This window comes from Euwallacea similis, chromosome 22 (genome assembly GCF_039881205.1).
Source record: "Euwallacea similis isolate ESF13 chromosome 22, ESF131.1, whole genome shotgun sequence".
In the NCBI taxonomy this organism is placed as follows: Eukaryota; Metazoa; Arthropoda; class Insecta; order Coleoptera; family Curculionidae; genus Euwallacea; species Euwallacea similis.
The window spans coordinates 1,018,105-1,041,399 of NC_089630.1; the positions used below are offsets into that span (position 1 = coordinate 1,018,105).

The window sequence follows — 23,295 nt, forward strand, 5'->3', positions numbered from 1 at the left end:
ACTTTTTAACGAGCACCAAAGTTTGGGCCCAATGTTGCATAATTTAGAAATTTTCGCCTTTGCCTAAAGGCCTTGAGGGCAAGATATCTAGTGAACAACCAGCGTCATTTTCCTGCATAGGAATACATAATAAAAAGAATATCTTAAAAGCGTTATTATGATGACTTGCAACCTACTCGATCGAAGGCGTAAAAATAAGTCCCGAACAAAAACACGCTTTGATATTTCCCTTTCGTGAAAGAGAAGAATAGCTTTTGAAACTTATCAATAAATTATCAAAGGAAATTGTATGTATAAAACATCAACCATCTTTTATATGAGCTTTTATATATGCCGGTTTCCTTTAAAAGCAGAATAGCAAATTACTTCCTTTTTTTGGCTAGCAGAAATGGGAATTTGATGGGAGGTGAAAGAGACTTTGCTTGTAGTCTCCAAGACTCCTTCAAAGTATCTCCAAGGCATGTGTGAGGCTCGCCAGGCACTCATTTGCATAATATCAGAATTCCCTTTTGTCAAATTTTAGGTCACTCAAGTGCCACATAATTTCAGGGGAATAGGCGGCCGACTTGAGATGCCTCGAACGACTGCTGAAACCAACAGCATAAGAGTACGAAATGGCACAGAATACAGGATCGTGGCAGGATAAAGGTAGGGACACATAATTTTTGAAGGATTTTTTTCATCGCATGCTGACAAAAACCAAACTTTACTTCGCCTGGCGATGAATAAAAAAAGGCCCAATAATGTTTGTTCTTTTTTTAATGAAACGTCGAAACATGCAATCGTGTGATAGGTCATTTTACTGGGGATAAAAATACGGCCGAAAAGACAGGGCCGGGCCGGCCGGACGGGTCGCAGGTAGCACGGTGTTCTCGAGCAGACACAACGGCGGTGTCATCGGCCAATGGAAAATTTCTAACTTAGTCTTATATGTAGGTAGATACATTTCCTGGGTCCTCGATCCCAAAACGAGGGGCTTTATTTCGAAAAATACCGCAAGTTTAAATCGAATGAACGAGGTTACGTCACGTTCAGAGTTCAGAGGTGAATTTATTTTGGTTTCGCATACGTGGCGAAACGCGCTCCCCTCTCTAATTGGCAATAAACATGGCGGAATCCTTTGTGCCGGCAATTCCATATAAAAGCGACATTTCCATGTAAAACAAATAACGGTTATGGTTGCGTTGAAATTTTGTTAAAATTCGCGTCCTGCACTCGGGCTACTAAAATTAATGGGCTCTGACCCTTTTTTTATAATTAGCTCCTGATACCTGGACAAAAGCTGTATTACAAACATAAGCGCAGAAATTCTCTACACTTACATTTTAGTAAATTAAATATATTGTCTTAAAGCGTCACTCGAGTTCCGCTTGTAAATTACTGTTTTCACTAAGCTTTCCATTTCGAGACTCTTCTCGTGCGGTTTCAATGGGACTAAAATAACAGCAAATTATATACAACGTTAATTGAATTAAATTCTCCCACGAAACCAAATCGATTTCGGGGACAAAAAGCTCTCGTTTCCAGACAAGTCAAAAACACGTTATCTATTATGCCGCGAATGATTTATATGTACTTATTGTCTTGTATAACCTCCATTATTATTATTCGAGTTAATTAACAAAGTTGGTTTAGTGTTATATCTCTCTAAATAGGATTTGGGTAGTAAAATGGTTGTCAGCGGAAGAATTAGGCCTACAACACAGCTCTTATTAATCCAAAGGTATCGGGAACTTCCACGTTCGACCGAAACTTGTTTTTGAAGAAGCTCGAATAAAACAGATCTTAGGTTTTCCGAATCAATCATTTCATCCAGCAGACTTACTGATTGATAACCGACTTCATGGAAATTCGGACTACTTTCCATATAAAACATCAAATACCCTCCGTAATTCATCTATCGCAAAAAATGCGAATAGCAAATTACTTCCTTTATCGTTCAATTCAGTAAATAACAATGGTAGCTGATGGCTCAAAGGAAAATTTAAATTACATTTTTGCGAGATAATGGCGTCGGCCTGAATAATATGAATTATGGAATAGCGCTTCGGTAGGCGTTATTTAAAAGAACCGTTGTTATTATCTTTGTAATCAACATTTTAAAGTTCCAGAGAAACACGCTTTTACCTCCATCGTGGATTCTTTTGAAAGGGGATACGTTGTTTCGCCTTTTGTTTTGGGAACATTATGGAACAATGCATTAGCTCGAGATAATAGTATTGCACAGAAATTAGTTTAAAACTGCCACAAATACATTGCTTCGCATAAAGATTTAAGCATTATGAGATATATCTGGTTTGAAGAAAGCAGCAACGTGGATATACAGGGTGTTTAAAAAAAGATGAGGCAATATTTAAGGGGGCGATTGCCGAGGTCATTTCATAAAAAAAAGTTCCTATAAACATAGGTCCGCAAACGCTTCGTTACCGATCTACAGGGTGTTGATCTTTCATTAAAAAAACAGTGAAATTTAGTTTTTGCGAAAACTGCTTGAGGTATTATAATGAAATTATAGAAGTGTCAATAGCTGTAGGAGACACGTACTTTGCAATACAAAACGATTTTTTAGTCTTACCAGTGGCGCGCGTATTGGCACTTCATAGGCTATTTTTAAAGAAAAAAATAGGACGCCGCTGGTTTCTCTAAAAATTAAACATATTTTTTAATTTATTGTTCAATTATGAAGAAAAAAGCTCTCTTAATATTTTATCGTACGACGCCCCGTTTTTGAATAAAAAAAACTATTTTAGTGCATGTTCATTTATCATAGAATTTTTTTTAAATGATGGGTTTTAGTCAAGAGCAAAAACAAATATTATAACCAAAGGGTAAAAACAAATTTAGAATTTTAAGTATCACCATTTTCTTACCAAAAATTACAAAAAGTATTCAAAGCGACCACCTGCAGCTCGGATGCAAGAATCCTATTTTCTCCTCATTGCTTGGCGAATTCTCTCAAAAACACCAGGATCGGTTCTATTATAATTGAATTGCACCCAGCATTGATTCGATTTCTTAAGTCCTCTACCATTTAACCCTTCTTTCAAGCGGTTTTGGAAAAGTTTTATTTTTACTCTTTTTTTTAAAACAACACCCTGTAGATCAGTAACGAAGCGTTTGCAGACCTATGTTTATAGGAATTTTTTAAAATAAAATGACCTGGGCAATCACCCCCTTAAATATTGCCACATATTTTTTAAACACCCTGTATATTCTCTTTCAAAAGTCTTGCACTCCCTACCTATATTGGTTTTAGCAAAGTTTTGTAAAATCTTTTAAATTCCCAGTGGCAAGTATAAATTTATAGCCGATCTCTACGGGCTGATCGAGCAATATAACGATCTTTTTAAATCGTAGTAACACGAGGGCGATCAGTACGAGGTCTGCTTTGCACTCCATATCGTTGAATTGTCCTGATAATGGTGCTTCTCTGAAAATTCAGCCTGTTGGCTATTTGGTGACAAGACAAACCCTCTTGTCACAATCCAATAATTCTACCCCTCGCAAATACTGATAACTCGTTTCTAGCCATGATAACATGTTGCTTGCATTGGCTTCTTATCAGTACTCATAGACAACAAATGCTTTGTGCAAAAAAAAATTAACAGGTAAACATATTGTTTCAATTTCTTTTTATTGCCCATAGTTGTAAACAAACCGCTCTTTTTATCAACAATACTGTTAGGAATATGTTAAATTTGTGTGTGCAATTAACATGGGAGTGCAACACTTTTGAAAGCGAGTGTAGATCTGCATCCGTGAGAGCACTGAAATACGAATTCGATCTCATGGACTCCTCTAAGATAAGACTTCGAACCCGACCACTCCCCCTCTAATGAAATTGAATAATTCACACAGTCATCATGCGATCTTCACTGATCTAAAGAAACTGAACTGGGCAACTGAGGGGTTTTTGGCGACCTGTCTAGCCAGGTGGATGATTGGTGGAGCTAGATGTGAAGAGCCAATGGTGGACTGTTGAGTGACAGCGATCTTCAGCAGGAACGCTTTAGTGGTTGTTTGCAATGTTCCATTTGAAAAGCAGGCACTTCCATCGAGCCATTCTCTGGATTCACGTCAACTGGACGAGGGAGAAATTTTATGACATCAAAAGGGCCCTAATCAAAACTAGGTGAAGGCAATCTATAGAAACTTTCCCCGATTTGATTAAAATAGCGTTGAACCAACTTGTGTTTCGGCCAAAGCATTTCCGATGAGTTTAATAAACCTTTCATTAACACCTGGTCTATTCCAAAGTTTCACTAACAGCTCATTTACTACATCAAAATGACGAGCTCTTGTTCCTTCATGAGAGTCGAACTGTTGCTTCGCGGCTAATTAAGATTGGGTATGTCAAACATCCACTACGGGTTTAAACGCATCAAAAGAAGTGCGTGTGTGGCGTCCAATAAATATTTCAACAGGCGATTTGTAATCCAATTAACAAGGTAATGTGTAGTTGCACGTTGCGATGATGGAATTCGAATTGTTTTAGGTGCCCATCCATGAGCTCTGGATGGAGAATGCAAATAAACTATATCGACCTCTGGGGGCAGAGCTCGGCGCAACAACAAAAACGTAGCTCAAGACAGAGTCTTAAACTCTTGAAAGGCATGTTAGAAGCACATGCCGGTCGTCTCAAGCGATAATATATATGGAATCAAATGAGAGATCAACACGTTCAAAATCAAAGAGAAAGGGTTTTATGAGCAATCGCTAAGAGAATGACCAGCAACTCTCATAGCATCACAAGAAGCGATATTTAAGTACTGATGTGAAATATGGGCAACAACAACTAATCATGATGCACAGGCTAAGTGTATCGAAATTGAGAGCTGCGAACACACGGCACAGGGCGGATATTTAATCAATGAATATGAATTAGCAGCACCGATAAAGAGAACACATAACTGGAAATGTCCAGGACCAGGGCATTCATAGCTTCTGGTATAAACAATTTATAGCCTTTCATAAATACCTAACCTGCCAGATAAATCAAATAGAAGGACGCACATTTATAAGACCGAAAAATGAGAAGACTCAAAACCCTGCGAGTTAAAGGCCGAGAAACTGTCTGCCAAGACTATATAAAGTGATGACGTCCATCAAGACGACAATAATGAAAAATACTCATCTAAAGAAGCAAAGCTCTCACGTCGCCTGGTGTGATTATCAGAAAGCGCTCGATATGATCCCCCAAAGCTGGCTGAAGAAGATGTTGGACATTTATAACATACATCCTCACATACGGAACTCTCTCTCGTATCCAGTGGTGAAATGGGCCAGTAAAATTCACCTAAGAACCAGCAACAATGTTATAAAAGCAGAACAAGTTAATATCAATAGAGGGATATTTCAGGGTGATGCGTTGAGTACGCTACGAGTTTGCATGTCATTAAATCCACTCTCTAAAGCCCCAAATCCTCTTCAAGATCGACACAAATTGAAAGGTGGAATATTGTTACATACAATAAACTACCTCATATATATGGATGATGTTAAGCTGTATGAATCACCTCAGGCCCAATTACGAAAAACTGTTGAAGAGAATGTTGGCCAAAGTATTTGGATCTGATCATGAGATTTTGGCTACTGACAAACGAACAAATAAAATTGATATGGACAGGATCAGATGACACATGCTTGACCATTTCATCAATTTCACTTTAAATTGAAACACTGGACAAATAACACATCTAAGCGGTAGAAGATCGGCAAGTGTGTTTCTAGACATTACCAAGACATTTGACAGTGTCTAGTGCAGTAGTCTAATGTAAAGATGATACAAACTTTAAACGCTAAAATACCTACTTTATATCATCAAAGAAATCTTCCGTTACACTTATCTATGGCCTTTCTTCAGGAAGAAAAACATTACCAAGCTGTGAATGCTGAAAGCTGCCTCGACATGAAACCGTGAATTTTTCTCTGTCACTTGAATTACCCTCAAAGAGCCTGAATTCTCCCTCCAATGGACTTGGCTCTGTGCCGTCTATTAGAGAGGAGCTGCAGCCAGAGCATCAATCTGTGAATAATCTGGTCAATCCCGATATAATAATAATAACTTTATTTCCAACAATGACTTGTAAAATAGCACGTATGGAAAGCGTCAAGAAGATGGATGATAGACGGAAATTAGGTATTGCCCACAACCCAAGTTCACTAAAAGTGGAAGATATGACCACTTACAAGAGGACATATATAGACAAAGATTGATTTAACATCGCGCAACATTGAATTCTGATGTGAAATTAAGCAAAATTGCGTGTTTGACTATTTGAGAATGAAGATAGAAAAGTTATTCGTACGCCTAACTGCAGATGAAGAGTTTATACACGGTGGACAAATATATTATGCATGTGTGCTAAAATCTGATTTGAGCTTAAATATGTATGCAAATGCTAAGTTTTCAGATCACAGTGCGTTTAAAAGTTCAAGACGAGAACGTTGAAAAGGGGGTCTAAAGGAATCTGTTTACTTTGCACTTGCCAGATGTCGCAAAATTCCCTTCTGAATTCAGAGAGCGTGTCAGGGGATAAGTTTTGCTATCGATATTTTGTAATTTAATTGCATTTTTTGTTATAATTAAATGTATAAATGTCTATAATTAAATTTGATGATTTTCACTTTCGTTTGATTTTTTCACTTGTGCCTGGTTGTAGCAATGCTCAAGAAAAGTAAAACTCATCCCTCTGTTGTCTTTAATTAATCTGGTCAGCGGCCAAAATAAGTTTTCTTGCCGAAGGCTTCTTTTTGGGAAATTACAAAACCGGTGCTTCCCTTGCCGATTCTCTGTGCAGTACATTTTTCCGACTTGGTTTCCTTACATTCTTCATCCATCACGCCACCCATCAGTGAAGTAAAACTAATTCGTAGTTACAAGAACTCACTCATCCACTCGTAACACCGAATTCTTTAATAGTATCAAGGAAATAGCAATTCTTCATTGTTTGCCTTTTTACGTAACTCTCAGAGCTTCATTTTCCGCCTTGATAACTGTGAACTGGAAAAGAGCTCCAACTCATACCTTTGGGAGATTTCTGATTTATCTGCCAAAATCAGTGGTGCTTAACCCACCCCACTCTCCGAGCATATCGAGCGGGGCATTATTTTTCATTTTTGTCCTTTCCAGGCAGCAATTTATTTGGATTTATCATTGTTGTTTTTTTTACGATTTAAATTAGTTTAATACCTTTTAATTCACCAAGTGCTTGGCAAGGACCGGACGCAGCTTCCCAGGGGTATATATGTGCCGCATCTAAAAATGGTCCTCTACAAGGAATTTCTTGATATTCCGCACAAGGTAACAGAATGAGGGTAATTCAGTCTTGTGTACCGCTCTGGACTTTGGACGTTTCCATAAAAGACTGAGCTGATGGCTGCCACGGGCTTCCTCTTTTTTCCTTCCGTCCTCTCGAGATAGCACCTGCATGTGCGTATGTCTTCGGATATATGCGGCATGGTGTGTGTGTGCCTTTTTTATTATTGAAACAAATTAAACTGAATCTGATAGAGGGAAGCGCAAGCCCCGTTATCAAACTATCAAACTCCATCTCCGTGGGTTCAGCGTCTCGGAAAGAATTTGTGTGACTCTGGAATGCGTTTCTTTACAACACATTTCTCTGATTTTTAATGCTGATTTTCACTATAAATCTTCCATAGGATTACTTCCAGTCCAGCATTCAATACTCGATTTTAACGGTTCAGTATAAATAGCACAAAAGCCCAATAGCTGATTTATTGCCCATCTTGAATAACTTCTTGCATCCGGTTCCACACGCAATGCATGGAAAATTGATTTTTTGACGAAGCGAAGGCAACACTTGGGTATTCCTCGACTCCAAAATCACCTTTTTAATGTTATGTTATTTCAAGATGTAAATTCAACCATGCTAGCATATCAAAACATGGGAAATGTGCAATCCCTACATCAAAGAAATCTCTATTATTTTTTGCCAAAAGCTGTTCCCTTCCTAAAAGGAAATTCAAACGGATCTACGGCATCGAAAAACATTCGTTGACAGAGCAAACTGTTTAAAATTTGATTTTACCTTGCCGGCATCTGTAATGAAATCTCTGAGATGGGAAGATATTTGCAGTGGGGAATAACGTACATTTGAACAGTGAATCACTACAAGAAGCAGGCATTTCTTAATTAATAATGGCAATTCAACAAGCCGAATTCCATTCTGCTTACTTGATGGTATTCACTTAAATCTAAATAAGCCGGCCATTCATTTTCAGAAAAAGATATTAAACGCAGACCACAGAAAATAAAAAATAAAGCTTAATTTTAATGGAGGTGTACTTCATTTAATGGCGAAATTTCCATTTTTAAGTGGCCACGATTAGATCCTCTGACTTTAAAAGAAAAGAGGCACTTATTGAATTTATGATAATTTGAAGGCACGCAGGGACCTAATTGTCAGAAAAGATATTATGAAAAACAAAGCGATAATTCACGTTAATTAAAATTCAGAGGTATAATTTGATTTATGGAAATAAAGGAGATCGCTTTTGAAAAAAAATTTCAGCAACAAAAAATGAGACTCTCTGGAAATATCAGAACCAATTTGATTCATCATTGATCCACTAACAGGCAATTAAAACTTTCCAGGGAAGCGTATCATTAATAATTAGGATCGTAAATAAGTTAGTTACTTTGAAAGTTGAGCTCCAGGACCACAAAGTCAATGCTGTCTACTAAGCTAGAATTCTTCTAAAAATAATCGAAACCATGTGAAAGAGACACGTCTCGAATTTATTTACGACCCCATAACTCGGCACAATGGAAAGGACAACAAAAATTTCTTAAGTCGGGCACTACAAAGCCCTGGAGGACACGAAACCCTGCCATAAACCGCTATTACTGCTGATTAGATTTTAATAAATAATGACGGTCGCTTTGTTTGTTGCTTTACGAAATCTTTAATAGAATTTCATGATTTATAGGGAAAATTGCTGTATTTCATTGGAAATCTTCGTGAGTCGGTACACCAATTACCAGACGCTGACCTTAGAAAGATTTTTAAATCCTGATACTGAGGCTTAAGTGAGAAACTTGATGTTTTGCACGCAGTAGAAGAGAGGATTTTGCACTTTATAAAAGGACAAAACTTTGAAAGAAATTCAATTAGAGCAAGGTTCAGCAGCCGGGATTCCCCGGTCGGAACTGAGCGTCGTCTACGTCACTGATTTTGAAATCGATGGGCGTTTCTCTCAAATCTAACCAGAATAACGTGGAGAGGACCCTAACAATTCCCCACTGGGCATATCTTTCTTCCGTAAATTGCGCTGCGTAATATTTTTTAATTTGAAGAACTGGAGCTGGGAAAGTAAAGAATACGAAACCACGACCGAGGTAGAAAATTTCCTCTCTCATATACGAGTAAACTTTGGATTGGAAACACTCCCCTTCCAGATAATGCAGACCATAGTTTTGCTCCCGTAAAAACCCCCGAAAAGTGCCGAGGCCACACTAAAACACAATAAATAATACCACACACCCCCTTGTCTTATTGTAAAATTCGAAAATTGGGTCCGTAAATTCAAAAGAGAGTTCGAGCGCAAATTTGGCCGGCTTTAATACAAAACGTTCCCTTTCCAAAAATTGCCCTGAAAGGATTGGGAGGGTCTTTTAAAATGGCTGATAATGGCATTGCCTTCAGTCCTAATTAAACGATGCGTTAAAGAGTTAACGACTTCTTGGAGCGTACAAATTATAAGCTCCCTAATTATAACCTGAAAATGCTAAAACCCACCAGGGTCGAATTCGGTTTAATTTCAAGAAGTTGCGTAGTACGTTAAGCAACAGCAAAACAGATTTGTTTAATTACTTTCTGCAAGTGCTTCAACATAATGGAGCAACAATAACAACTCTGGAAGGAGCTGAGAGGCGGAAGTATTGAAACTGTCCATCGGATTGTTTGCCCTTCTTATCCGGCTAAATAATGATTTAGTGGCTTTTGCGAACGCCACAGACATCTAAGACCTCCTATTGATTATATATGAGGTTCGCACGTCTCAAGGGAGTGGTAAATTCATACATCTTCGCCTCGGAGGCAGCCCTCTCTGATAAATGTGAACGAAGAGCGCGAAAAGATGATACTAATGCCCGACGTCGACGCTTTTATTAGAAAGGGATATTGATTTAGGGTTCCTCAGATGCCAATTGTAAATAGATTATCTTTGACGATATCATTTCTTTGCACAGGTTTGCTTTCGATAATTAAATTTTCCAGGCCAACGTTCCATGAAAAACGACTCAACGGGAATTTAAATTAGATTGGCAGAGGTGAGGAAAGGAACGTGTTTATTGATTCCGTGGGGGATGTGCAATGAATTGCCACTGCAATGGTTTTTGTAGGATTTGATTAGTAAAAATAAGGATTAATGCATGCAAATAGGCATACGTTTTGATCAGAGGCCTACGAGGAATTTTATCTTACACTATAGCTTAACCGAGAAAGAGAGTTTTCTAAAAATTTCGTAATCGACTCTTTCCTCTCCTTCAAGTTTGTATTAACGGTTTTCCTACAATTTCAGACTCAATTCGCTCTCCCTCTTTAAGTTCATGTTACTTGATCCTGTATTTCGATTAGAACTACTTTAGGTAGATAATGAAGAGAATCTCCCTCCCTCGAAGGGAAGGTTCATGAGCATTTCAGACTTAATTCGTTTTTGTCTTTGGACTTGGCTTTAATAATGTGTTTTATTTTGGAGGGGTGCATAAGCAGCGAAATCCAAAAGCTCCAAGCCTCCATCGCCGACTTTATTATTGCTCAACCCATAGCCTACACGATAACAAAACTAACTGAGTTGTTAGCTTATTGTCAATATGCTTTATTGCTGTAAGTCATTGCCATTAATTTTTAAAGTCGCGTAAGGGAAAGCCATAATAACCATCATCCAGGCCAACAGAAAAGTCAATAGTAATGACTGAGGGCAAACAATAAAACCTAGTTGCCAGTAATATTACGAGGAACGAAACGATAGGCCCCTATAAACTGGACTTAATGATAATGTGTTTGCTGGAATTGGCTATTTAGGAATTATACAATTAAAGTTTATGATGAATATTGTCTAGAATGTACTGTCTCTCTCGAAGCTTAATAGAACTTTATTTAATATTACCTTTATTACCAGAGCTCATTATTTATGAAATATAATGAAAACTGCCGGAAACCCATAGAGTTTCGGTTGATTAAATGAGAAAGGTGCCTTTAGGGAATGGTCCTCTAGCATAGTGCGCTATGTAAAGCGATTGCGGAAGGGAAGTTTTTAATAATTCAAATCCTGCCCATGTATAGCAATACAGCATGTATAAGAATTATCTCGCTTCACTGAAAACATTCCCAAACTCCCATCGGCAAGGCGGAATTCAATTCTCAACTTCGACGGGCTTCCCATATTCCATCTAATTGCTTTGTTTAACTTTTCGTAAATAATAAATGATTAAATTTAAAACCGGTAGGGTTGAGCATATCCAGCTGACCCGGAACGGAAGCAATAAGTTTCCGGGTCAAATGGGTATTTGCGGAGTTATAGCAGGCACTAAATTATTTCAACGAGTAAAAAAATCTTGCAAAGCAAAAGTCCTCGAAGAAAATGCATAGAATTTCCAATTATCCGAAATCTCCAAAGCCAGGCCCTTTATAAATCTCGCTTCAAACAAACAGTTCTTAATTGTAACAAAGATTTTCATTTAGAGCCTGAATCGCTATCGGCAAAATCCTAAATCAATATCTCGTTCTAATAGAAGTTGGACGACTTCGTCGAACGAACACAGAGTGATAATATCTTCATTCTGCTATTTCCCTCGAGAAAATTATTTTAGTTTCAGACAATGGGGTAACTTATTAATAGCGAGAGACAGTAATAATCATCTCTGCCATTAGATTTATTTGCATAATTGATAATAATTATGTTTAGAAAATTCCTACCCCGTATCGCTCTGACTATCTACGGTGAATCCTGACTTATATTGTGTAATACAATAAATTTGCATTCCCATGTGCAATAATCCTGGAAATCGACATTAGTAAATCTCTTGTGTAGCGGATCCGAATTAATGTGATGTCGCCAATTTGCTGCAGGTGCAACGCGTGAAAACAATTACACGGTCGGTTTTAATTCGATTGAACTGCCGTTTACAGGAGTATTCCGGGGTTTATTAAACACAACGGACCCATCTGGGTGACATAAATTTTACTTATGCATCGAGACATTCGAAACATCGAATCTGTCTCGTACATGTTACATACACGCCATAGGGAATTTACTGGCGCGTCATTATTTGGGCCACAAGTGCGCCTGGTTGTCGGGATGAGATGTCAGAATGGGACATTAGCGCAATTGAAAATGCGGATGTGTTATTTCCATGTGTAATTGGTGAGTAACGATGCTTGGGGTAAAGCGGAAGAGTTGCAAAAATATCTGGAAGTTTCAATGTCAGATGTAGCGTTTTGAAGGGCGTGTATTTCCAGTTAGAAGAGCCGAACCGACACTGGGACATTGAGCATTTCGAAGTTTCAAGACTCCCTTACTGCAGTGCTCAATTATTCTCGCCATTTGAGAAAATTTAATTTGGGAAATTTGAGTCGCTCCACTTTCCCTAGAGTCATTTAATTTTAAACGAATTTGCAGGATTCCTTTCAAGACAAATATCATGAGACATTTTAATGAAGAAGCAGGGCGTTTGATCCATCAGAAGAATATGTGTGCAAAGAAGACATCTTAGCTACAGCAATACCGTAGACATTACGGGAATCTACATCTGACTACAGAGAGCTGTCTTTGAACTGCGAAAAAGAATTTGCAACGCCCGATTTTTTCCCAGTTTCGATCCGCCTTCCTAAATGAGTAGAGAATGGCCTCACGTATCAATTTAAATAGGTATCAAATCTGTTTCAGACGGCACTTACTAAATTTCACATCGCTCACTGAATCCTAAATTAAATTTACACAAACAAAAGAGAACTTATTATTCAAAATTTATCGAGTGTCGACTGCTCCGCGAAAGCAGTTTAACTCAATCCCCAATTAATTTATCATGCTTTCCCCATATGGATGAAGGCAATTTACTTGGCAACACTCGAGTTTTTGTCAGTTTTGTCTGCCGTACTATAGTAAAACCACACGGTTTCGTTTGCTAAATTTAATATAGCAACTGACCTGTGAAATATCACAGATCGCCTGATTAACCGAACGACACTTACTAGATTTTGAATGAATTTTTCACGATCGTCTTCGATTGTGCTAAAGCAGCTTCACTTACTTACAAATCGCATACTAAATTCAACAGCCCTCACTAAATTCGGATCAACGTTGCCTCACAAGAGAAAATAAACTTTACACTATTCAACCCTTCCCGACTTGCACCTCCCGATTTCTTCCTCAGTTGTTTTCAGCCTCACTAAATCAGAATAACTTGACCTCACGCATCAATTGATCTTGCGGCCTCTAATATGTCTACGTAGCGGATGCAGCAACAGAATTTAACCGGCTTTTTTAAATATCAAGTCCAATTTAGAGGTTTTCAATTCCAAATGAAAAATTCTATTGTTCAACTATACACGGAAATGCAATTATCTATTCAATTTAGTGCAGGTGCGACTTGGTCGATTTAATTTCGTATTCCATTCTTATTGAGACCAATTGCTGGAAATATATTTTTATCGGAATTAAATAAATGATTTCTATTATATTAAATGGCGTTTTGCTCTAGATGTCGATGGTTGGTCGGGAGGGAGGGACTAGAAGTGTGTGTAATTCCTCTCGTAGGGCCAGAGGGGGAGGCAAAGTGGCCGCCGAAATACCGTATAGTTTTGGGCCGGATATTCACGTTCGGATCACCCTGACTTCGCAGTTTCAGAGGTGTCGCTTCGTGAAAAACAGCCAACAACCTTCCTAGCTTAGCTAAGATTTGCTGGTTAAGCTATTAATTAACGCGCCGAACAATATCGTTAAGTTCGAGGGAATGTGTGAGAAGCCGACAACAAAGCATTGCGTGCCGCAAGTGGTACCAGCCGAGTACCTAAAAAAGGGTGCCTGACGTCACACATAAACAAACAACGCTGCACGGCGGACGGTGAGGTTGCCACTAGAAGTGTAAAGAGCTAAAGGGATTGGGGCTTATTGCGAGCGCCGTTAAATGAATAAAGGCCTGAAATTTTGAAATCCTGAATGCAAAATTCCATTATTAGTAACTAAACAGGTATTTTCGGTGACATTTGCCATCCCCCTTTCACCGAGGTAACTATTCACTCGGATGCTAAAATTTAATCACAATGTGCGGTTTAATTATCTTGTATACATCTGATGAATTGCAAATTGATTATGCGGGAAATGTTCAACGCTGTGTAGGTGCAAAGACCTACCCATGAATCTTCAAATTCGCATGAACAAAATATGAGATAAAAAGCGTGCTTTCAAATACCTATATTTTGCCAAATAATATTTAAATATTATTTGAAAGCGTCCCTTTAATCTGATATTGCCTATTTATTTAAGCAAAAAAGTAGCTATTATCGTTTCCATTTTATTGTATTGTTAAAATTTATGGAAATGTCAACAAATTTATTTCGCATAATCCGGGAACATTGCACTGAGAACTTCTAGCTGATTTACAATATGCATTTTAAATTACAGCCATTCCGGTTTTTAATTTTAATATGTAATTTCGTTGAATTAATGGCCTTGCGAGTGTCTGCCATTGCAAACACAATGCCGTACCTGACAAACGAGGTGAATAATACTTATATTATCGGGTTTTGCCTAAACTTTATTATCCAACCTGCTCATTCTGACAAGGTTTCGCAGAGTGAAGTTCCAAGTCAGTTATTTGATATAAGCGAGGTCTCTCGCTTGCCTTCATTCCCCGTTCTAAATTCAAATTAAACCGAATTGTTTAATTAATTTCTACACATTAACGATGAAGTAAATTAAGCATGGAATGGGTAATGCCTGTTCAACGCCTTCTGGAATGTGAAATTTCGAGATATGTTCCACGCTTCGAATGAAGATAATTGCTTCAAATAACACTATTCAGTGTTTCAGCGCTTCCACCTGAGCCCCACAAGTTTTTCAAGCACACTGACTTCCTCCGATATCAAAAATTCCATTTACCGGTTCGCATATTATCATGAGTTTTTTTTACATAGATTTGATATTAGTTTAACATTATTTAAATTGAAATGTTTAAAATTTAACATGCGGAAACCGCTGAGCTAAATGAAAACAGAGTGTTTATTTTATAGCTGGTTGATCAGGATAAACAAAATATAAATTCGATGAAAAAAAAATGTAAAAGGTACACGTGTAGGGATCTCAATGGATAAATATTGTTGTAATCGAATTGGGGCTATGGAAATGCTGCCTCTTTCGCAACTGAGTGCCTCATGAGACGCAAAGAAAAATTTCCTTGTGCTGAGAATTTCATAACTTTATTTAATCGATAAATTTTAATATTAATGAGATAGTGATTTAAGTAATAATAATGTAGGGACGATGCGGTTCGCCTAACTGTTGAGCCCTGAGTCCAGATTGCAGTCCAGAACAAAAAAATTGAGGTCTATCTGGGAGAAAAGTCTGATTTTGAACTCGGAAAAATCGTGAAAACGGGAAAAAAAGTCATTTTTATAGTGAATATTGACGTTGAAAAGAAAATAATTTCACTGGTCAAATTGAACTGGGACTGGGACTCCATTGGAGTGCCGTTCACTCAGTTCTAGTTTCAGTGCCAAATTTCACAGCATGTGGTAAACTAGAAAAGATTCACGGGCTTGATAAACTCGACATATTTATGAAAAAATGAAATACTAATTTTGAAAATAGAAATTATTTTTTTGTTTTGACGCTTTGTAATATCCTGTAAAGGCCGAATCAATACAGAAGTTTGTAAATTGCACGAAAATAAAAGAATTTATAATCTGATTGCAACTTTGCCCTAGAGTGAAGAACTAAATCTGGATTTTAATCAAGAACTTCTTTACTCTAATTGTAAATAAAAATGTCTCGTGGAATATTAGAAAGAATTCGAGTATTAACCCAGCAATTTCCTGTGTTGTTCATATTCCTCGAGAGAGAGACCTCCTAATTGTCTCATATTATACGGGCATTATTCAGTTAATTGCAAAGGCCAAAGAGTCCAATTAGTCAACATCCTAATTAACATGAATATAGGAGCAATTTATTATCGTTTAAGTAAATTTTGGGGGCAGAGATGGGGCATTTCTTGGCACATAATGCGGGAATTTTCACTATTTTCTTAGTGCACTTAACATACCCGGTTGGTCGGTTCAATTGGTCATCCGCAGGGCTGAGCTTGACCTATCTCTTCTGGCTCTGCGCTAAGTTGTCTCTCTTCAAAAATATTGCGCTGGTCATCAACATACTCATCCATTTAGAAGAGCGCCTATTTGAAGGGGGTGCAACTAGGAACACTCATGTGGATAATAAGTTCGATACATTTACTGCGAAATAAAACATCAGCATTTGCTTCATTGTCCCTATTTCATGGAGTGACGAACAATATGAGGAAACAATATAAATAACTGAGTATTGCAAGCAAGGCAGTGAGATTGTTGTTGGTGACTGTGATGCGATGACATGTTTTTAATGGATTTTTAGCTAAATTTGACTGAAATTGTCTATTCCGGCAGCGTTTCCGGAAAAAAAGTCTAATTGAGGATGATGCATAATAGATGGTGAAATGATGTTTATTACGAAATTTATAAAAACGTAAAGAGTTTATTGTAGTGTTGATAACACGTTTCAGGTATCTCATTTCTCCAGTGACGTTGACCAGAATCCGTAGATTAGACTAAGAATTCTGGAATAAAAAGAGATTGCAGCCGGTCAGAAATCTTAGGAAGTCCTTAAGGGGGCTAAGGCACTTTGCCAGGTTTCTGTTGCCAGAGGCCAACGAAGTTTATTGTTAGGAACTTCGATAGTGTTCAGTTTTTTTTAACAAATTATATTGTGCAAAAAAACGTAATTTACACTCAACGCTTGGAGCAGCGATCGCTTCGAAGGTGTCATAAATGGCCGCGAAAAGGAAAAAATAAAATGAGCTGCTAAAACTCCGTGTTTATCTACTTAAATTGGTACATCGGGCACTAGGAATGTTCTAAAAATGCCGTTTTTGTTTGATTTTTTTCATATCAGATGAACCATTATCTTTTTGCAGACTTCAAGTTTCGTCCTAGAGCCAAGAATCCGAAAATGCTTTTAGCGAAATAAAAACTAAACAGAGGACAGGGTTTTTACAACCATCAAAAGATAGTAGCTAGCCTTGTGGAAATACCGGAAAATCGACGGACTTTATTATCGAATCCAGTCGGCCGTTCATTAAGCTCTCTGGTGTTCCAAGATAAAAGGGTCAACGAATTCAGCCCATTTTGATCCTTTTAAAAGGGAGTTATTCCATTTACAGAATTGTCCGTAAAGGGAGAGGCTTTTTGCTTTCCATGGTTTAAATGGTAAGGCATTAGTCCACCGCTTAATGAACATTTTTCTAGTAGGAAGAAGAATTAAAACGGGGTCCAACGCGGCCACTTCAATTCAATGTCTGGGCGTCCGTTTGAGGCATGTTAAGTCAAATTAGCTGGCCCTTTGATTCCAGGAAGGTTAAACTTCATATGAGAATTAATCGCCTGTAAATAACGGACCTAGTTGGCGCTTGCTATTAAACCCAAACCATAATTTAGCCCCAAAATATTCAAGGATAGTTTGCCTTTGCAAACATTCTAGGGTAGAGGTATTTCAGCACCTTGGCCATTAAGTTTGCTCGTATTATGTAGCCGGGGGTTTGTGTAAATGTCTGCCATAATTTTAGTTTAATTTCTTTCTATAAATCCATCATCAAGCCAGAGCAATTTAATTCCGAAATCTTTCTGTATACTGCCTAAATCTTCCTGCCAAAATACACTGAAAGCACTAGCGTAAACTGGAACAAGGACACCGACGTCATTAATCAATTTCGGATGTAAACTCTATGAATTATCTATCATCTCCACATTACTTCCAGTCTCATTGCTATATTCAAATGAATAATTGTTTGCAATAGCTCACTCAACTAGAAGTTTTAAGGGTGTTTAGACACGAGATACGATATGTTTTACTTCACAATTTATTTCTTTCATAGGGCAATTTGCCCGTCCAGATAATCAAACCTTCGTGACTACGAAATAGCTTCAGCTATTACGTATTATTTAACTTAACTAGGCCCAAATATTTTAATGATCACTATCTTAAATAGAATGTTCCTAACGAAATTTCCTGCTTCGACAACCAAAACAGTCACGATCACACTGAATTTAAATAATACCAATCAACCGCTGTGGTACTCAAACTAGACCGATTGCAAATGAAATTAATCACGTATTTGAGCATCAATTATGAACTAGCTCGAATATTCATTTATTGCAATGAGTCTTTGTTCATTAAAATATAAATTATTGAATGCTTTAAATGCAGTTTTAAAGCGTTTCTAATGCACAATGTCCCTATTTGTTATTTAAATATTAATTAAGTTTCAACTAATTATAAATGCCGCTGGTTTGAAAATGTTTGAGAATACATTCACCAATTCGTCAAATTGTTATGCTCCGAGTGCACTTTCCACTCAAGCCATAATATTAACATCGCTCCACATTCAATATTCAAAAATATTCTGTATATATTTCGAGAATTTCATTCGACAGTTTCCATTTTAAATGTACAGTGATCATTGAATTCTTGATAACAAAAGAAAATTTGCTTGAAAGCTGACGCTCAGCTCGTCTTTCCTCTCTAAACTTGCAGCAAATAATTCGGCATGTGAAACACGTTACCAGATCTATCCTTACCTGAACCTTACCTGAACCTTACCTGAACCTTACCTGAAACTACCCCCAATATCCCTCTCTCTCTCTTTCTCTCCCCAACTTTCTTTGTCTCGGCCAACCGGTGTAATACGTCCTCACGTGAACTGATCGCTTACTAAATTGAACATCCGTGACTAAATTCTCACGCCAATGATTGCCCCATCTCAAGTTCGACCACTTTCTGAATCCTGAGAGAAAGAAGATCGCGAATTCAACTAGCAGTAGAATATTAATTTCTTTCCTATCTGCCGCTGCATTAGTCCACATGCATTCATTTCAGCTTTCAATGCACCCATTGAAAACCCAACAAAGCCAAACTCTGGATAATCTAATTCATGCGTCCATCAGAGGATGCTCCATCAAAGTTTTTGGGATTAACAAGAATTTAATTGGACGAACTTTACCAAGCAACAACAATAATAAAACCATAAAATACATCGGCAAGAGGGAAGTTGGGCTTCTCCGGTAATCCAGAGTTGCTGCCCATCAAGTTTCCAGTATAGGAATTACAGTTGGGCAAACTCACGCCACTAATTGATGGAAACTTCTAGGGATTAATCAGACTTGATAACAGTTTGTTGCTTTATCAGAAAATGGCAGTCAACGCCTCGTTTATTCGTAAGGTGTATTAATGTCATGATTCCAACTTGTTTGATGATTTGATGGATTTTTTACTCTGAGAAATTGTGATTCCTCCAGAGAGTCGCAAGTCAAGGCTTGATATCGATTTTAGTTTGTAAACAGTAGCGTCTCCTGCTGCATGAATTTTAAACATGTAGATACAGTGCAGGCAGACTTGATTATATTGCCCTTTTCCAGAGGGCTCTACTAGATCCATGTTTGCTTTATATGTTCTGTTTTGAGGCTCGTTTTCAAGGGATGCAAGTTCGACACCCTGTATTTAGCCCCTCTCGCTGTAATATCCGCTTTCATGGCTCAAATCTTGTTGATATTCAGATAGCAAACGCCTCTGGCTTCGACGACGAGCTGACGATCATCAGAACATTTTGTATCAGCGTGGGGATGTCGAATTCGCGAGTCGTAAACACGAAATTGCTCGGTATTTCCAAGATTGAACGGGGATATCGTGGCAATACTTTTTCATGCCCTGGATATACTGCTAAACGGTTCGTCTCAAAGGCAAAGAACGTGTTGTGAACAGGAATCTCATCTTTCCAACGGTTTATCGGGGTTTCCTGCCAATTAAAAGTAATGGCAGCTTTTCAGGAAAATTTTAGCATATGGAAATTATCGTTGACATTTTTCACTCTTTGCCTGCCATACCCGACGATAAATCCACAATAAAGAACGAAAAGAGCGGCAAGAAATGCTCAGTCCTCAAAATAGCAGTTATAAACACTTGACCCAGATTTCATTTATTGCCTCAGGAAAGTTAAAGCCGCGCCCTGTTTAATGTAGATTAAAAGATTGATTAAAACTCGTTAACACCTTGATTCGCTCAGTAAACTTTCCGCGGAAGTTGAAGTAAGCGAAAGAAAAGACTAGAGTGATGTGAATAGGAATTAATGACTAAGGCAAACGCGGACACTAATAACTTGCTAAGTGCTTTTAGAACTGACGTTTTTGGATATCCAGGATTTCATCCTAGCGGATAAATACGTGGATCTATTAATTTTTCAGAGTGCTTCTTCAATTTCTTTCACATATCCGCAGAATCTTCTCTAGAGGCACTGCAAGCGAGATTTTCTCTTTCATCTAATTACCAGTTACGCCAAGATGGGCTTGGATCCATTGGAGGTCGACAGTGGGACTGACCCTAAGACCCATTCTTTGCGACACCAACGAAAAATAACCAGGAAGGATAGCGAATTAGTTCTGAGGATGGATAACAAGGAACCACACGGATGGAATTCAACGTGGGTTTCCCTAAGCCCTTGAAATGTCTAAAAGCCTCCTTAGATCTTTCAAATTTAAAATCCTTGAAATTCTCTAATTTGCTCTGTGATTTCGAGAATTTATCCACGTCTCTTCAAGATCTCTTCAAGAATTCCAGTGTCTTTGGTATTCTCGATTTTTATGACTCGTAAAGGGTCGCATTACGAACCTGCCCCATGACTGTTACCGCAAATCAGACCCGTGTGCCACAAATGTCCAGACTTTTGGATTTCCTGACGAAAAATGACCAGAATCAAGGAGCTTTTGTGGAGCTCCAACAATCAAAATCACACCGCTTAACAGCTTTCAGTAACAAAAAAACGCGTTTTTAACCTCGCTTAACAATCCTGAATGGAAATTCAAATAACTACTTTAACGTGGCACTTTCTCTTCCCCGTGAAAGTCCCTTCGGTTACCTGTTACATCTAACATCTACCAGGGTCTATGTCAAAAAGGGCAAAACACGTCGGCCCGTTTGCCACTTTATCTGCTGAAAGCGGGGAAGTTAATGAAGGGTCCCTGCTCGACTGCACTCTGATAATAAAGAGGTAGTGCTCAAAAAGGGCTCGGCTCTATTTTAATTACTGAAACAACGATTTAACAATTTTTGTAATCGGATAAATAATATGGATAAATTCGGTGAATGAAATCGATTTCCCTACGCCAAGATGCTCACTTCACCCAAGCGAATCTCCATTAAACCTTTCTGGTTTTCGAAGATAAAAAGGGCATTTCAGCTCTTATAAGGGATCATCCAAAGTTTATACAAAACTTCGAGATTTTCCGATTACAGATTTCCAATACCCAAAATAGGAAGTTTCGCTCCGACATATTTACATTTTTAAGTGGGTCTTTTTCGCAGGAGTCCGTTCTCGGCTGCCCTTAAGTTTCAGCAATTAAGGGTCTCATCCCCTTGTGCAAAACAAGAAACTCGGATCTTAAGGGCAACTTTCCAGTAATTAGCAACGTGAGCTTCGAGTGCGATAATTCCGATATTCTGGATTACTGAAGGGAGGCTCAGTGGTAAATCTGGAGTAGATTATCGAAGTTTGACCGCTGGATTTAGTCTGCTACTTGATTGGGGTTAGCGTTTATTGGTCTGGAAACAATTCTATTAACAAGGGGTTTTTCTCTCTTGTCGATATAGTGCTTGAAGGAATTTGAATAATATCAATGATAATCTTCATATCTCTATCCAAACACTGTTTCGAAGTTAGTAGCTGCTTAGTTTATTCCCGGTGCGCATACCTATACTGCTTAGAGCTAAAATTGAAAATTCATCTATTATTTGCTTTAGTTTGAAATATGGCTATATCCCCCTTCCCGATTTCATCGACTCGGATGTTTACAGAGCTATAAAAGAAGGAAATTACGAAACAATTCGCCTCAAATATGGTATGCCGTTCACGTAAATCTAATTTATTGTCTTCCGAGCTCTAGCAGAAAATGATATATTACCCCATCGAAAAGTAAGCTGCCGTCAAAAAATAACATCAATACGATGAAATATGGCATAAGATAAAAAAAAGTAATTTCATTTCTTTATCTCTCTCTCCCGATTTCCCGCAAATATTGAATTTAAAACTTTTCATTAAATATGATGCCATTCTTTTTCAATTTCATTGATTTGACGTTTAATCGATAAGTTTCTTTCGCTCTCCATCTCGCCTCGTTAAATTTTAATTGAGTACCCGGATTACAACGGTTTACTGTGGAGGCAAATTTACCGGTTAAGTCACCGAGGTTGAGTGCATTGGATGCCGAATGATTTATTGCAAATCTTAGAAAAACCGTCAGTTCCCACGAATTAATAGTTTAGACTTCTCCATCCATAGTCTCCATCCAAGGATGTTTGCCGGCCCCCTCAAACCCACAATTATCTCTACGCTCGGTATATTGTCCCCGCGAATTTCCAAAACACCTCCAGCTTCAAGTAAAAATTCAGAACCCAATTCCGGTCCGCACAACTTCAAAATATTCAAGCATCCTCGGACCATTCTCTGCACCGCAAATTGCCCTGAATATTTCAAAGTTCACTTATCTTTTTCTCTTCAATTCTTCAATTTTCCTCCTCCGCAGACTAACCCTGCTGCTCTGTGTATGTCATTCGAGAATTTCCAGGATATATCGAGATTCATTGTGTGCATTCGGGACTTCTATAGGGCTCTTCATGGCATTTTCAACTTAAATTCGGTTTGCACGTAGCCAAAAATTGCTTCAAATTTTCCGAAACATCCGTCTATTTACCCTCAGGCTTAAGGTCCCATTTTCAAAATTGTACGTATTGAAAAATGTGGGTACGAGTGCAAAGCTCTCTATTTAGAAATAACTGAATGTTGTATAAAATGCACTTAAGCAAGCTATTTTCCTTCACTACAAAAACGGAAAATAATGCCTGCAGACCCTAATTTAACCCAAGAGGGTATTTTCCCATCCCTTTTGATGCTGGACAGCTCAAACTTATTAGGAAATATTTCTCTCAGTTTTTCTTGATCTGCAACAATTGGGACGAGCCCGCAGAACTTTAATTTGA

At 38.0% G+C, this 23,295-nt stretch overlaps 1 protein-coding gene across 1 annotated transcript in view; it reads right to left on the reverse strand.

Moving 5' to 3' along the window:
• The window catches only part of LOC136416020 (protein O-mannosyl-transferase Tmtc2-like), a 77,540-nt gene that overhangs the window by 32,699 nt on the left and 21,546 nt on the right, over positions 1 to 23,295 (reverse strand). The window lies entirely within an intron of this gene.